Genomic DNA, 16,012 nt, shown 5'->3' with positions numbered 1-16,012 from the left:
CTAGGTTCCTGATCATCTTTAATTCCTATAAGCAGTAGGGCTGCTTATGTGCTTACAGTTAAGCATGTGTTTAAACATTCCACTACGTAGGTTTTAGGATGGAAGCTCATTACTAAGCACTATACTGAACTGGAATCTTTGCATTAAGGTAAGAGGAATTGTTCTGGACCCATTGTGTTTACTTATTTACCAAAGTTTGCAGGATGATGACACCAAAGCTCCATTTGAGTTCAGTTCACTAACACCTTTTTGTTTACTATTTTAGGAGGAAAAAAGATATGAGAAGAAGAGAATATTGATCAGTGATTGCAGACAGAGGCACTTCAGGTTGTTTTGGCTTGTTACATTGGGATTTCTCTTCCCAGGCATTCATCAGACTGTGGAGCTGATAAAGTCCTGAAAACCAACCTCATGTAAACCAAAGGAGAAACCTCTTTTGTTCATTACTTATTTGTAACTTGGCTCCAAGGAGGGTGGGGAGTGATTCAGCACTAAACTGAGGAAAGGAAAAGAGGACATAAGATAAATTGTATAATCCTACTTCAAAAACTCCTTTGGCTGAGCTGCTTTGGATATAAATGGCAGCTTATACAGACACAGTTTAAATATTCCATGGCATAATGTTTTTTAACTCCTGTGTGTCTGTCTCTATGTGTGCATTTGAACTTGTGTGTTGGAAGCAGGCTGCAGGCAACACAGGGGAGATGCACTGAGAATCTTTGAGCATTTGGTAAAGGATACAGTAAGTGATAAGCTTCAGACACAGTGGACATGTCTACACATTCATTAATGCACTGTAGTTACAGCACATTAAGTTTAGTACCTGTAATGACAGGTATTAATTTAATGCACCATAGTCAGTGCTACTGTGCATTAGCACAAAAAAAGTCTTTTTTGTGATGTTAATGTGCAGTAAACTAAATCTACTGTGCATTACTGCATTTGCATGGGTAATGCCTACCACAGTAATGCATGGTAGAATTAGTCTACTGTGTTCAAAGTGTCTTGCGTAGATGCACCCAGCTTCAGGTAGCTGGCATCAGCTGCAGCTAATGAGGGTGGGCCACAAGGAGGCTTAAAAGCTACAAGCACAGAGTGTAAAAGAGAGAGAGGAAAGGCTGTGGTGCTGAGTGAAAAGCACAGAGCCTCTTGGGGCTGAAGGAAGACCACAAGTTTGGCTTGTCTGGCTCTGTTTATTTTTTGTTTTGAATAGTTGTTTGTTTTGTTTCCATGGGTTCAAATTTGCCTCCTGAAAAACAACCTGGCTGGAAATCTAGAATGCAAAGCTGACTGGCCTTGAGAAGGAAGCCGGGTGAGTGGCCTGCTTACCGATACTTTTGGTATGATATTATTTTCTTTTATTTCTTCTTCCTCCTTTATGATTGATTACTAAGCCTGTTTTTCACTTAACAAGCATTCTCTCCTTCACGTGTCCTCCACTAATAGTGCTCCACCAAGGGTAACAATACTGAGTGTTTCTGCAATCTGGACAAGGTGTGGGTGCTTATTATATGACACAGAATCATAGGAATGTAGGGGTTTAAGGGACCTCATGAGGTTATCTAATCCAGCCCCTTGCTAAAGGCTGGATCATCCCTGACTAAACCCACCCCAGCCAAGTGTCTAACCTGACCTTTTAAAATGTCCAGGGATAGAGATATCCCAACTCCTTTAGGTAGCCTGTTGCAATGTTTAACAATCATTATAGTCCAAGTTCTTCCTAGGCTCCAATGTCAATTTCCAAGCCTAGAAAATCATTTCCACATCTGTAATTTTGCTTGCAATTATAAGACTACTGGGGTCAAATAACCCCAGCAAGGTGTGCATCCAGTCTACTTTTGAAGATCTCCAGGGTAGGTGTCTGCACCATCCCCACTGGGAGTCTATTCCAGAGTCTGGTCACATGACTCATGAAGAAGTTTTTCCTTATCTCGTCTGAAACCTTCTTCTAGGACTTTTTGACTATTGCTCCTGGTTTTCCCCTGGGGCACTTTGGTGAATAGTTGTTCACCTAGCCCCTGATTCCCTCTCCTGATATATTTGTAAGCTGCCACCACATCCCCCAACATATTCTCTTTTCTAGGCTGAAGAGTACTATATCTATCATCGTTTTCTCATATGGCTTGCTCTTCAGGCCTCTAATCATACAAGTGGCTTTTCTCTGGACTCTCTCAAGCTTCTCCACATCCTTCTTGAAGTGTGACACCCAGAACTGGATGCAGTACTCCAGCTGTGGCCTCACCAGTGCTGAGTAGATGGGGAGAATAACTTCCTCAGTTTTGCTTGAGATGCATTGGTTGATGCATGCCAGCTAGTGATCCAACTAGTTATGTATCCCCCTTACAGCACTGTCATCTAGTCTGTATTTTCTTAGTTTGTTAATAAGAATGTCATGGGAAACAATTTCAAAAGCCATGCTAAAGTTGAGTTATATCACACCTGCTGTTCTCCCCTACTAAAACTGTCACGTTATCATAGAAGGAAGTTGGTCAAGCATGATTTGCTCTTGGTGAATGCATGCTGGCTGTTCCTGATAACATTGTGTAAGAATTGAACTATGCCTGCAAAATAAATCACAGTCTCTCATTTTACTATAAACTGGTTAATTTCCTTTATTTCTCACCTGCCACAACTTTGATGGAATAAGGTAGGGAAATAAACAGTCCTGAGAGATGAAGAAGATATCATGTTTGCAGTTCAGCAAAATAACTCCTCTGCACAGTTATTATGTCTCCTTAGACAACTAACATCCTGGATATATTTAGTTCCCTCTCTCTTTGGGAACGCTCACTTTCCTGGTAGCTTGCCCTGTTCTCCTCCACCTGGGTCTCAAGCAAACGGCAATCCTGCGCCACCTTGTATTTTCTACTGATACCAAAATGTGGGGTTCTAGTCCCTTTGTTAATTCTCATTCACTCTTGTTTCTTTCTCTTTTAGGTTCCTGAAAAGGTACTAGATATCCCCAGGTATCAAACTCACCAACTCGGAGGTCTCCGTCATCACCTCACTTCAGCTTCCCAGGAAAGTCTCCCTTCAGGGCTCTTCTTCTGTTCCCTTTTCTCTACCATCCATCATCTCTTTTTTTATAGTCTCCATATTTCTTCTGGGTTTCTTTATTCTTCTTTCAGGAACTAATTCTGTCCTCCATTCCCTTTTAAATCCTTCTGGTTGTCTCCTGTATCTCTCCCAGCCAGCACTCTCCCCTCATCACTCCACACATGTCTCTTTGTTTTTGTTTTCATCTGGGTCTCTCTCTCCTTCATCTGGGTATCTCCACGCCTTTCTCTCCTTGGGCTCATTGCCAAGGTAAGTTCTCTTTTTCCTTTTGCTCCTCCAGAGTGATGGGGGAAACTGGATGGGTTGTTGGGTCGAATGGATAGTGATCCATTGTCTAGGTGGCAAACATTATCAAGTGGAGTGCCCTGGGGACAAGTCCCATGGCTGCTTTAGTTCAATATCTTCATTAGTGATCTGGAAGATGGGATGAACTGCACCCTTAGCAAGTTGGCAGATGACAGCAAGCTGGGGGATGTAGTAGATACACTGGAGGGTAGGGTTAGGATTCAGGGTGACCTAGACAAATGGGGGGATTGGGCCAAATGAAATCTCATAAGGTTCAACAAGGACGAGTTCAAAGTCCTTCAAGAGTGCCATGCACTGCTACATCCTGCATAGCTGACTGGATGAACAGCAGCTCTGCAGAAAAGGACCTGGGGGTTATGGTGGACAATAAGATGGATATGGGTTGGCAGTGTGCCTGTGACAGGGGACCAACTCAAGACCAGGTCACAACATTGACCACCTGCCTGTCCCTGGGCTAACCATCTGCCTAGCTCTCCTGCCATGCTTTGATGGTAACAAATAGACATGTTCCCAAGGCGGGAGGCTGTGCATTTGCAGGTCCTGATAACAAGGGCCTCTGTACACGCTCCAACCTTCCATTACATGTGTCCCATGCCTCACAGATAACACACTCAATTGATGAATAATTCTGCCTTTCATATGGCCTCTATTATTCATCACACGCACACTGCCCCCATCAGGCCTCTCACATACCACCCTCTCTTACAGGGTCTCTTGTACTCTGCCTTCTCTCACCAGGCCTCTCACATACTGTTCAGTTCCTGGACCCCTCTCAACCTGCCTTACTCTATGCAGTACTTTGTGTCCCCCTTGGGCCCTATTCTACACAGCATTTCAGGCTTCGCCTACTCACACTCTAACTGATGGTGCATGCAGCACTTCAGGCCACCCTCTCTGGCTTAGTCTACAAGCCCCACAGCCTTATGTCATACTCAAGGCTAAATTCAGGCAGTGACCACTCTCCTGGGCTGCTTCCCACTCATGGTCCCCTCACTGGACTGTTTCTCTCACTCTCTCACCACCTCACTGGGACCACATGGGTCTTTCACCCTATGGGGCTCAGGTGGCTACCAACATGCTTAGCCTTCCACTGGGGTCTTTCTCTCTATGGAGCTCAGATGGCTGCCACCATGCCTGCCCCCCTTACGCTGGGGTCTGTCATAGTGTGGGACTCAGGTGGCTGTTGCCATGCCTGGCCCTTAACACTGTACTCAGGTGGCCCCCACTGAACTTGCTTGGCCCCACTACCTTCTCAACTCTGATGTCAATAACCTGCCTTCAGGTGGGGGCTAGGGTTTTCAGGTGCCCCTCCTCACCTTTCACCAGGGAGGTAACTGGCCTGGTATTTTCTGGGGACTCCCTTGCCACAGGGAGTCCTACCAGGCCACCCTTCCCAATTAGGGTGCAGTTTACAGTCATACCCAGGACCAGGATCCTCCATCCATCTCCATACCTACTCCCTTACCTCCAAGGTGTTCCTGAGCAGCTGTTCAGCTCATGTTGTCTCTCCAGTCTCCAACAACTGACTGTTGCCCCATCTCTGAGGGTCTGGGTTAAAATAGAGGCTGCTCTGCCCCTTCTCCAATCTCAGGGCCCTCCTAGGGTCATGATCTAGCCTCATCAAGGCTAGCACATACCTGCTGGCTGCTATACTGCCAGCTCCAAACCTTGAAGTGGCAGGCACCAAAGGTGCTCTGCCAAAGTGCACTTGTTGCCAAGAAGCCTAACAGCATACTAGGCTGCATTAGTAGAAGTGTTGCCAGCAGGTTGAGAGAGATCATTATTCAGCTCTATTCTGTACTGCTGAAGCAACATCTGGAGTATTGTTTCTAGTTTTGGGCCCCCCACTAGAAAGGTTGTGGATGAGTTGGAGACAGTCCAGTGAAGAGCAATAAAAATGGTGATAGGACTGGGCACATGACTTATGAGGAGAGGCTGAGGTTACTGGATTTATTTAGTCTGCAGAAGAGAAGATTGAGAGGGGATTTGATTTTCAACTTTTAACTACCTGAAGTGTGGTTCCAAAGCAGACGGAGCTAAACTGTTCTCCATATAGAGTAGGGGGTGCTATTATGCTGAGCCACCAGCCTCAGTGTGCCCAAACAAAACCCTGCTTTGGGTGCCTCCCCTGGGTGCCTACATCCGGCTGACTCCCTTCCTGGAGTACATCCGCAAGCCTGGAGTAATCACAGCTACCACCCAGGCTCTGGTCTCTGCTACAGCTCTGTGCACAGACTCTGCAGACCTTGTGGGTGCTTATCCCTAGCATAGTATTTCAGGGTGCTTCTTTTACCCTGAAGCATTCAAAAGTAACCTCCTGTACCGAAGGAAAGTAAAGAGCCAAGCCTACCTTAGCTAGCTGAGAAAAGGGAGCTATGAAGGCTGTCTGACCCCACTTCCCTCAGGAAACTATGGCCAGCATGCTGTATGCAGATAGCTTTTTATTGTTCAGAAAGAAACAGAGAGAGAATGGGGTAACAGGAAAACAATGTGGTTTCAAAGAAAACACCTTTAGCAATATAGAATAAGTTGAATCTCATTCAATATTGAATTCAGTGACTCGTTTAACACATGGTTAAAATTCACTTAATCCTAATATACAGGCTAATTTTCCATATCTACTCACAGTATAATCATCTGGAGCATCCCTCTAGAGGTACAAACTTGTCTGTGTCCACAAAATGACTCCTCTCCTTCCCAAAATGCCTGTTCCAGAACAAAGGAAAGAGAGAGCTCCCTCCTCCCTCAGGAATTTCTCTCTCTCAATCACATAGGTGACCAGGTTAAAGCCAAATAGCACACAGGTAAAAAGGGAGGAGTGTGCAGGATGCCCCAAGGCAGGGCAGAAAGAAAGGTGGGATTTCTACAAAGAGACAGGGGTCTCTTTTTCACACCCACAGTGGCAGTGGTGGGATCCCACAGACTCCTGTCTGGAAGGCATAATTTGGGCAAGGGAAGTAGAGTCACTGAAAACCCTTGAGAAAATGAGTCTTTAATTTGTCATCAGGTCAGCGGGATAGGGTAGCTAGCCAGAATGGCTGATCAGTATGCCACAATATCCATGGAGGACCTGCTGCAGGGGCTAAGGTGGAGAAACCTCCCTGACCCCAAGGGTCATAAGACAAAAGTTCTGATTAGGTCTCTGCAGGCCCGCAATGAATCCCAGAAACCTCCCAACCCGATTCTGAGTGGGAATGGAGATGGCAGAGCCCCTTCCAGTGGGAGGGAACCAAAAGGAGCAATCACTCCTCTGGACCCAAGAGATGGAGATGGAAATACACCTGCTAGCAGCCAGAGAAAGGCACCACTGGCATGAGGAGCACAAGCTCCAACACAAGATTGAGCTACGCAAGATAGAACAAGTGGAAAAAGAAGCACAGGGCAGGCACGAGGCTGAGCAAAAGGTGGGACAGCACAAGCATGAGCTTGAGCTTGCAGCACATTGGTTGCAGGAAAGAAATGGACACGTGAACAGACCAGCTCAGCTGCTGACAACTGCATCCCCCAGAGTGGACCTCAGGGTCCTCACTCCATATGAGGACAGAGAGGTTCCAGAAGTGTTCCTGAACATCTTCAAAAAACAAGTGAGCCAATGGGAACTGAAGATGGGGGAGCACCTGAAATATGTTGCCAGACAGGTATCAGGAGATCTGTCTTCTGTTCTGGACAGTTTGCCCACCAAACCTACAGCTAACTATAAGACTTTAAAAGAGGCTATATTTCACAAGTTTGGGTTGGGGCCAGATTATTTCTGGAAACAGTTCCATAATACTGCCTCACTGCAGGGAAAATTTATGACCGAATTTGCAGCTTTGTTGGAAGATGCATATCATGAATAGCTGAAGGGAGCTAAAGATAGCACTGAAGAGGAGGCAATAGTGCTTATAGTGCTGGATCAATTCTATTTCAGGTGCCCTAGGGAGATTAAACACCTAGTCAAGGATACGGAAACCAAAACAGCCAATACGGCTGCCGGAATTGTGGATCAGCTGTTGCTAAATAGAAACGAGCTGGACAGAAGGCCTCTCCACTTTGGGAAGGACCAAAAAGGGGTCCAAAAATGGGGGAAGGGAGGGCCAATCCTGAAATGGGAGGGTGCGTCTCCCTCTGCTAATCACAGTGCAGCCCTGGCTTCAGTCAGTCTACCCAAATCAGAGAGGAAGGGTTGCTTCAACTGTGGGGAGTCTGGCCACTTCAAAACCAACTGTCCAAAGCCAAGCAACCTTAGTAGGCCTGTCAACCAAGAAAAAGCTGTATGCAGTTGTGGGTGTACCTGTATCTACATAATTATAAACCCAGAGGAGGTGATGGCCTCCCACAGGGATATGGTACAAGTAAATGGGAGAACCATCATTAGGGAAATGGACTCAGGGGCTAGTGTGTCATTGATTGATGCCAAATTTGTTTCACTCTCAGATATATTGCCTTGAGAGACCCTGACCATCGAAGTGGTGGGGTGCCAGACATTTGAGGTACAGGTAACCTATCTTCCCATAGAGTGGAGGGACTGGAAGTGGAGATAGGAGTGATGAGGTGTGCTCCTGCCCCCATGCTAGTGGGGAGGGATATTATAGGGCGTGAGCATGAGTGTGGCATAGGGAAACATCATACAACCCCTCCACGTTAATGTGGTGACTCACCAGCAGAGCAAAAAGTCAAGGCAGGAGGTGGGAAAACCTCCCAGAGCCAGGTAACCCAGTTGGCTGTGGAGGTAGAGGAGGCAAAAAAAGAAAATCCTTCTGCCTATGACAGCCAGCCAGCTGCTGAGGGAACCAGTGGCCCTGGGGTCAAGCTAAGTGACAGCCACAGGGAGGATCTGAGTCAGTTAGTGGTAGAGGGAGCCAAGGCTTTCAGGGAGAAGTTAGAAACCATCCCCGTGGAGGAAAGTGCACCCCTTACTGAAGGACTAGAACTCCCCGCTGATTGAATAGCTGGGCAAGAAGAGTTTAAGCAGGAGGTTCTAGCAGACCCCAGCTTGAAGGAACTCTGACCAGTAGCTCAGGAGCAAGAATGAGAGTTCATCTTGGATAAGAGGGAATAGGTGATAGGGGATAAAGGATTCCTTTATCAGCTATGGGTCCCAAGAACCATGCCAAATCCTGGGAGCCCTAATTGCCTGCTCGTGGTACCACTTAAGTGCAAGCAACAGTTGGCTTATGATTTACACTGTGCCATTAAAATGGCATGGACCGGACCCACCAGCAGCTTCTGGTAGACTTTTATTGGCCCAGGCTAGCCCAGAGTGTGATGGACTACTGCAGTTCACGTGAGACATGCCAGCGGATGGGCAAGACTGGGGTTAAGAGAAATGCTCCCTTACAGCCCCTCCCTATCATTGATCAAGCCTTTCAAAAAGTGGGTATAGACACTGTGGGCCCTCTGAGGCATAAGACTTGTAGAGGGAAAACATATATCCTAACTCTTGTGAATTTCATGGCACAGTACCCAGAGACAGTTGCCCTAGCTTCTACAGAAGCTCCCGTGGTCGTGGGTGCCCTGAGAAAGATTTTTCCAACTAGGTTTCTCCTCCAAGATCCTGACTGACAGGGGTAGGAACTTCATGGCTAAGGTAACAGTGTGCCTGTGGAAGTTCTGTGGGATTAAACACCTCAAGACCACAGCCTACCACCCACAAATTAATGGGTTAGTAGAGAGGTTCAATGGGACCTTGAAAAGTATGCTGAAGGCCTATGTGGACTCTAATCCCAATGATTAGATAATGATTGGGATAAGAAGCTTTCACATTTGCTCTTTGCTTACCCAGAAGTCTACTGGGTTCTTGCCATTTAAGTTGATGTTTAGAAGGTGAGTCAAGGGTCCTCTCCATCTGGTGAGAGAGAAGTGGGAAAGAAAATTCTCCTCCAAGACACTGGTCGTAGAGTATGTACTAAGCTTTCATAATAAGATGGCTGAAATGATGAAAGTGGTGTGAGACTCCCAGGTCCAGGCCCAGGAGAAGCAGCGTGTCTGGTACGACCAGGGGGCTCGCTCATGTACCTTTGAACTAGGGGATAAGGTTATGGTTTTCCTGCTGGTAAAGACAGACAAGCTGCAATCAACTTGGGAAGGTCCCCATATCATCCAGGACAAGTGATTTATGTTGTTGCTATGAATAAGTCAGGCAAAAGACCTAAGGTGGTATAGGTAAATATGCTTAAACCCTACTATGATAAGAATGATGTTGTACTGTGGATTTCCTCTGTCAAGGAATCACCTGAGGAACAAGAAGAGCTAGTCCTGTGTGCTGGCTGGGACAGAGAGGAAGAGATAAAGGAGCTTTTCCTGCCTGATCTTCTTTCCTCCCAGGATGAGGACAAGCTGCACACAGGTCTCTGAGACTTTGAAACTGTGTTCTCCAACAGACCAGGTAGAACAAACCTGGCAGTACACACTATAGACACAGACAGCCATCACCCTATCCATTCAATGTCCTGCCCAGTTAATGGGAAGGTGCTGGAGGAGATAAAACTTGAAGTTGATGACATGCTAGAGATGGGGGTAATACAGCATTTGATGAGTCCCTGGGCCAGCCCTGTATTATTTGTCCAGAAGCAGGATGGGACCATCAGGTTCTGTGTGGACTACAGGAAGCTGAATGCAATCATTACCTCCAATGCTCACCCTATGCCCAGACGGACTCGCTGCTAGACACCCTGGGCCAAGACAAGTTCATTTCTACTCTCAGTTTATCCAGAGGGTTCTGGCAGATGGCACTGGATCCAGATGCCATAACCAAGTCTACCTTTACCATGCCTTTGGGACTGTATGAGTTCACAGTTCTACCTTTTCGGATGCGCAATTTTCATGCCTTTTTTCAAAGACTGATTAATAACTTGCTACAAGGATTCAAGCACTTTGTAGTGGCCTACATTGATGGCACCACCGTCTTCAGTCAGAACTTTTAATCACACCTGATTCATCTAACATCGGTGTTAGATAAGATCAAGCAGGCTGGACTTAAAGTTAAAGCCAAGAAATATCAGTTGGCATTACTTGAAGTGGTGTATTTGGGACACTGTGGGTGCGGGTGAAGTTGCCCCCATGTGGGATAAGATTGAGGCCATTACAGACTGGCCACCCCACACAAGCTAAGAAACAGGTCAGAGCAGGTTAGTACTACAGGAGGTTTGCCCCTGACTTTCAGGCAACTGCCACTCCCCTGCACAAGCTGACAAAAAAGGGCAACCCTGATTGGGTAGTCTGGAAGCAGGAGTGTCAAGAGGCATTAGACACCTTGAAGGCTGCCCTGATCAAAAAGCTGATTTTAAGGGCACCAGACTATGATAAGCTCTTCTACATAGCTACTGATGCCTCAGATACTGGACTTGGAACTGTATCTTTGCAGGAGCATGAAGGGACATGACAACCCATGGCTTACTTAAGCCAAAAGTTGATTCCCCAGAAACAGAACCTGTTGTCTATACAGAAGAAGTGCTTGGCAACCATCTAGGCACTGAACAAGCTGAGGCCCTATCTGTGGGGACAGCAGTTCACTGTCTTAACAGGCCATGCCCTGCTTCAATGGATGCAGACAAGGCAAAACACAAATGCCAAGCCTCAAAGATGGGCATTGCAGCTTCAGGAGTTCATTGTGACAGTGGAACACATCAAGGGAAGGCAGAACATGGTAGAAGACTCGTTGTCCAGAAAAGACTCTAAGTAACAGGCCAGAAGACACAGAATACCCCAGAGCACTCTGGTGCTTGGACACTCCAAATTTTTCTCTTGTTATGTGTGTAATTGTTGTTATAATTAGTCTTATGTCTGGGTTTTGGGTATCTTTTTTATTTTCTTTTTTAGGTATTGAAAATAACATTTCTAAATAAAGAACACCAGTGCTCACAGCCCTGTAAAGCAATGGGCATGGGCTTCTTTTTCCACTTCTTCCATCTTGCGTAGTTTGATCTCATGTTGGAGATTGCTCTCCTCATGCTGGTGGTGCCTCTCTCTGGCTGCTAGCAGGCATATTTCCATCTTCATCTCCTGGGTCCAGAGGAGTAATCACACCTCTTGGTTCCCTCCCACAGGCCCACTGGAAGGGGCTCCACCACCTCCATTCCACTCAGCACCTGGGCAGGAGGTTTCTGGGCCCATAGGGACATAATCAGATCCTTTTTCTTATGACTCTCAGGGTCAGAGAGGTTCTTCTTCCTCAGCTCCTGCAGCAGGTCCTCCATGGACATTGTGGCATGCTTATCAGCCATTCTGGCTAGCTACCCTATACAATTGACCTGATGACAAATTAAAGACTCATTTTCTCAAGAGTTTTCAGTGACTCTGCTTCCCTTGCCCAGGTTATTCCTTCCAGACGGGAGTCTGTGGGATACCACCACTGCCACCATGGGTGTGGAAAAAAATCCCCCTGTCTCTCTGTAGAAATCCTGCCTCTCTCTCTGCCCTGCCTTGGAATATCCTTCACAACATTCCCCTTTCACCTGTGTGCTATTTGGTTTTAACCTGGTCACTTATGTGATCGAGAGAAATTCATGAGAGAGAGGGGACCTCACCCTTTACTTTGTCCTGGAACAGGCATTTTGGGAACAATGGCATTAACCAGGAACAACAGCCACAAACTGACAGAGAGAAGATTTAGGTTGGACATCAGGAAGAACTTCTTTACGGTAAGGGTTGCCAGAATCTGGAATGGGCTTCCAAAGGATGTGGTGCTTTCCCCTACCTTGGGGGTCTTTAAGAGAAGACTGGACAAACACCTGGCTGGGGTCATATGACCCCAGTTCTCATTCCTGCCCAGGGCAGGGGGTCAGACTTGATGACCTATTGAGGTCCCTTCTAACCCTAACTATGAAATTATGAGTAAACCACCACAGTGATGCACAAACACTACTAAGAAAAGAAGAGATAAGGCTGTTGCCATTAGTACTCCCTAGAGATCTGAAAGCAGCGGGGATGGAGAACAGAAATAAGACAGTTCTATAGCAGCTTGAAAAGCTAGTTCAGGAATGAGGCTGGCAAGGTTGACAAGCAAAAGTGAGTTCTGTTAAGGTGCAAAGGCTGAGGGTAAGGCTTACTAGAGTATAAGGGATAAAGGAGCAGGCAAAAATACATAGGTACAGGCTCATTTCAATGACTGATTTCTGTACCAATGCTGGATCCTTTTTGGTCCCTTTATGCATGTGTAGTCACTATAATGGAGCTGACAAATTGGCTTAACCAGCTTCCCCCCTCAAAATTAACCATAGTAGAGCAGTTTTCCAAGACAGAGTTAGGCTAATGCAATTCTCCTTGGAAGGCCCCTTGAACAGCCCTCTGGCACAGTAGCCTTCAAGGGGAGGGTGATGAAGGTGAAGACTTGGGAACATGCCCTCTCCACTTCAACTAGCCTTGGAATCTGAAAGTGGAAGTAGCCAATTAGTGGGTCCATAAGTATGAGCTGACTTTGGAGGCCATGACAGAATTTCAGAAGCATGAAAATAGATGAAAGCTCCTTTGCCAGCTTCCTTCCTGTGCCTTAATGGGTTTGGCTTTTTCAGTCTGATCACCATGTATATGAGATATGGAATAGGCCAATGAAATGTCAAAGGTCATCTAATCCTAGCTTTGCTACTGGCTTGAAATCAGGGCATCCTTACTCCCAGCCCCCCTGCTCTCACCATTACAGAAGTTACCCATCTGCAGCACAGTAAATGTTGGCTTTGCCAACCTGTCTGATATTATTTCAAAATGAGCTTTCTTAGAGACATGTACTTTGAAGAAGAATGCCTGGAGATGTGTTGCATGGAACAAACTGTGCTTAGACAAAGCCACAAATGGCAAGAAAAATGAAAGATGAGATGGATCATAGCTCAGGCCGACAGTCCCAAGACCTAGCTAGGAAGCTCTAAAGCTTTAGCTAATGAGCTGTTCACAAGACACAAGAAACAAAGGCAAACAATGGCTTCAAGCTAAAACTAAACTGAAATATATCCAGAAAAACTCTTCTTATCTTTACTCCCAGGCAATGAGAGAGAGAGCTAAGGTTGTAAGTAGATCACTATTAAGTTAAAGCAATAGTGTTAGAATAAGACTGGGCCTATCTTGCTGTATCCTATCAATTTAAAACTCTTTCTGTTTGTGTTTTGTTTGTGTGTTGATCACAGTCTCCCTGAATTTCGTCATTACTTGGAATCATTAAATCATTCCTGTTAAGAGATCATGTGCGGGGGAGGTCACCTGCATTCTGAACTATATCATTATGTTTGCTTAAGCAGAAGAGTCCCAGGGTATTATGCCTGTGCATAAACTGAATAACAAGGTATGCTTGAATAAATTGTTGAAATGTTCAAATTCTCAGAAAGTGGAGGTGAACTTTTGGGAGAGAAGGCATAAGGGGTTGTAGGCTATGCAGTATTTTCACTCTATTTTTTTTAGGCACACAATCAATAGGCATGTAGGTTTCTTTTTGTGTGTGAAAGAAATGTGTTTTATAGCAGATACAATTAGTGATGGGTAAAAGCAAGTCTTCCTAATGCTGGACTTTTGTGGCTGCCTAGACTTAAATTTGAGAAATTTTTGGAGGTTCTAAAATAGGTTATTTCTTATCTGAATCACAGGCAGGAGCAGGCATAGAAGTATAGAAGTAGTGTGTGGAGAAGCACCATGAGAAACCAATACAGCTGTATCTTCATTAGGAAAAGAAGCTGTGTTCTTAACTCAAGTTAATGAACTGGAGGTAAAATGCTTGTGAGGGAACAGCAGTGTGTCATCTTCATATGAATTATTAGCTCAAGATAAAGACTGTGGGGAGCCTGGGATTGACTAAGTCATGTGAAAATTAAACTGCTCCATTTTCAGTAGGATCTCCTCTTATTCATTTACTTGAATAAAGAACACACCTCTTCCTAGTGAGGACAAGCTCTTCTAGATAGCTTTCCAACCTCATTCCTGGGACATATTTGGAATTGAGTCACTCTGTGAAACTACAGAGAATAACTCCTGGACAATCACAGTCAGGCCATATGGACCAAAAAGGAACCAGAGCCATAAAGCATCTACTTTACTGTGGTCTGACCTCTAAGCAAGAGTTGAGCAGGAAAATGTTTTAGTATCAGGAAAAACATCTTCAGTGTTGGAACAGTGAGGAAGTAGAATAAACTGCCTCCATCACTGGAGGTGTTCAAGAAGAGATTAGACAACCAGTGGTCAGGGATGATCTAGGCTATGCTTGTGTTCTTCTGTGTGTATTTTCCATGCTTCTGGCCTTTGATGGTTGTCTCCTCCCCACCTTTTTCTGCTATATGGGTTAGGGTGTTTTTAGGGCTTCATCAAAGGCATTGGGTGTTGCTTGCAGTCAAGGCTAGGGATTTTGACTGGGATGGGCCAATGTTCCTGCTGAGACTTAAAGTCAAAGGTTTCAAGGGTAGAGGGTCTTGCCTCCCTGCTCAGGGTCAAGCCAATTGCCATGTTTGGAGTCAGGAAGGAATTTTACCCATGGTCAGTTTGGTATGGACTCTGGGTTTTTTTGCCTTTATCTGTAGTGGGAGTCGGGGCAGGAGTATGGGGCATGGATCTCTTGAGTGTATATTAACAACATTTTATTGAAACAGAACATTGGCTTCTGTGGCTCCCTGATTTATCTTTGGCAGGTTAAGGTGTTATGTCTTGTGGTTGTGTCAAAGTTGATCGTAGTTTTAAGAAGTTTAGATTATGGATTTGTATAGGAAGGTTTGGATAGGGATAATCCTGCCTCAGGCAGGGAGTTGCACTAGAAGATCTCTGAAGGTCTCTTCCAGCCCTACTTCACTATGATTCTATGATCCTGCAAAAGTGTGAAAGACTTCAGAAATGTTTCTGTTACATACTAAAGTGAAACAAAGACATTCAACCATTTTTCAAGAACAAGTACTGCTTACCACAGAAAAGGCACTAAACTAACATCCAAAACACCTGCTTTGAGACTGGTAGATCCAGATTCAGTTGCTGCTGTATCTACTACAGGACAACAGCTTGAGCTGAATAACTTAACCACCAGACTTTAAGTCACTCTCTCCTACTGGAACTGTTCTGCCTTGTGTAAATAACTAAATACAGGCAACCTCCACTTAACACTCCAGGAAAACTGAGCATTAAGAGGAACCATGATAAGTGAAACCCACTTCCCCATAGGATTTAATGTAAATAGAAATAATTGGTTACTTCTGCTTCTAACCATCACCACTATCTCTCCCCACCCCCTACCTCCCTGTTGGCTACTCCGGCCTCACTGCTAGTCCACGCCCCGCACTCCTGCCGCTCCGGCACCACGGGGCCCAGCATTTATGCTTCTCTCCACTGCTGCTTCTCTCCACCGCTGCTTCTCTCCACCCCCATACCCACCAGCCACTCTGGCACCATGTGCCAGCCTGGGCCCCCACTCCTGTTGTCATGTCCTGGGCCCCTGCTGGCTCTGTCCCTGCAGTACCAGTGCGGGCCTCAAGCTGATGCCCTCCCACCCATTCATTGCTACTCACCACTTTTTGCCATTGCTGCTGCTTTGCTGAGTGCTATAATGAAACTGGCTCAGCGCTAAGTGAAATGAGGTATGAATTTTAAATGAGTGCTATAGCAAAATAGCGCTAAGTGGGGGCTGCTTGTATTCATGTAATCCATAAGGACCCCCAGGATTTGAACCCAGATCATCTGCATCCACAAATAGAAGCCTAGGCCACAGAAC

This window comes from Crocodylus porosus, unplaced genomic scaffold (assembly GCF_001723895.1).
Source record: "Crocodylus porosus isolate Cpor-Errol unplaced genomic scaffold, CroPor_comp1, whole genome shotgun sequence".
NCBI classification, from domain to species: domain Eukaryota; kingdom Metazoa; phylum Chordata; order Crocodylia; family Crocodylidae; genus Crocodylus; species Crocodylus porosus.
This window is presented reverse-complemented; position numbering follows the sequence as displayed.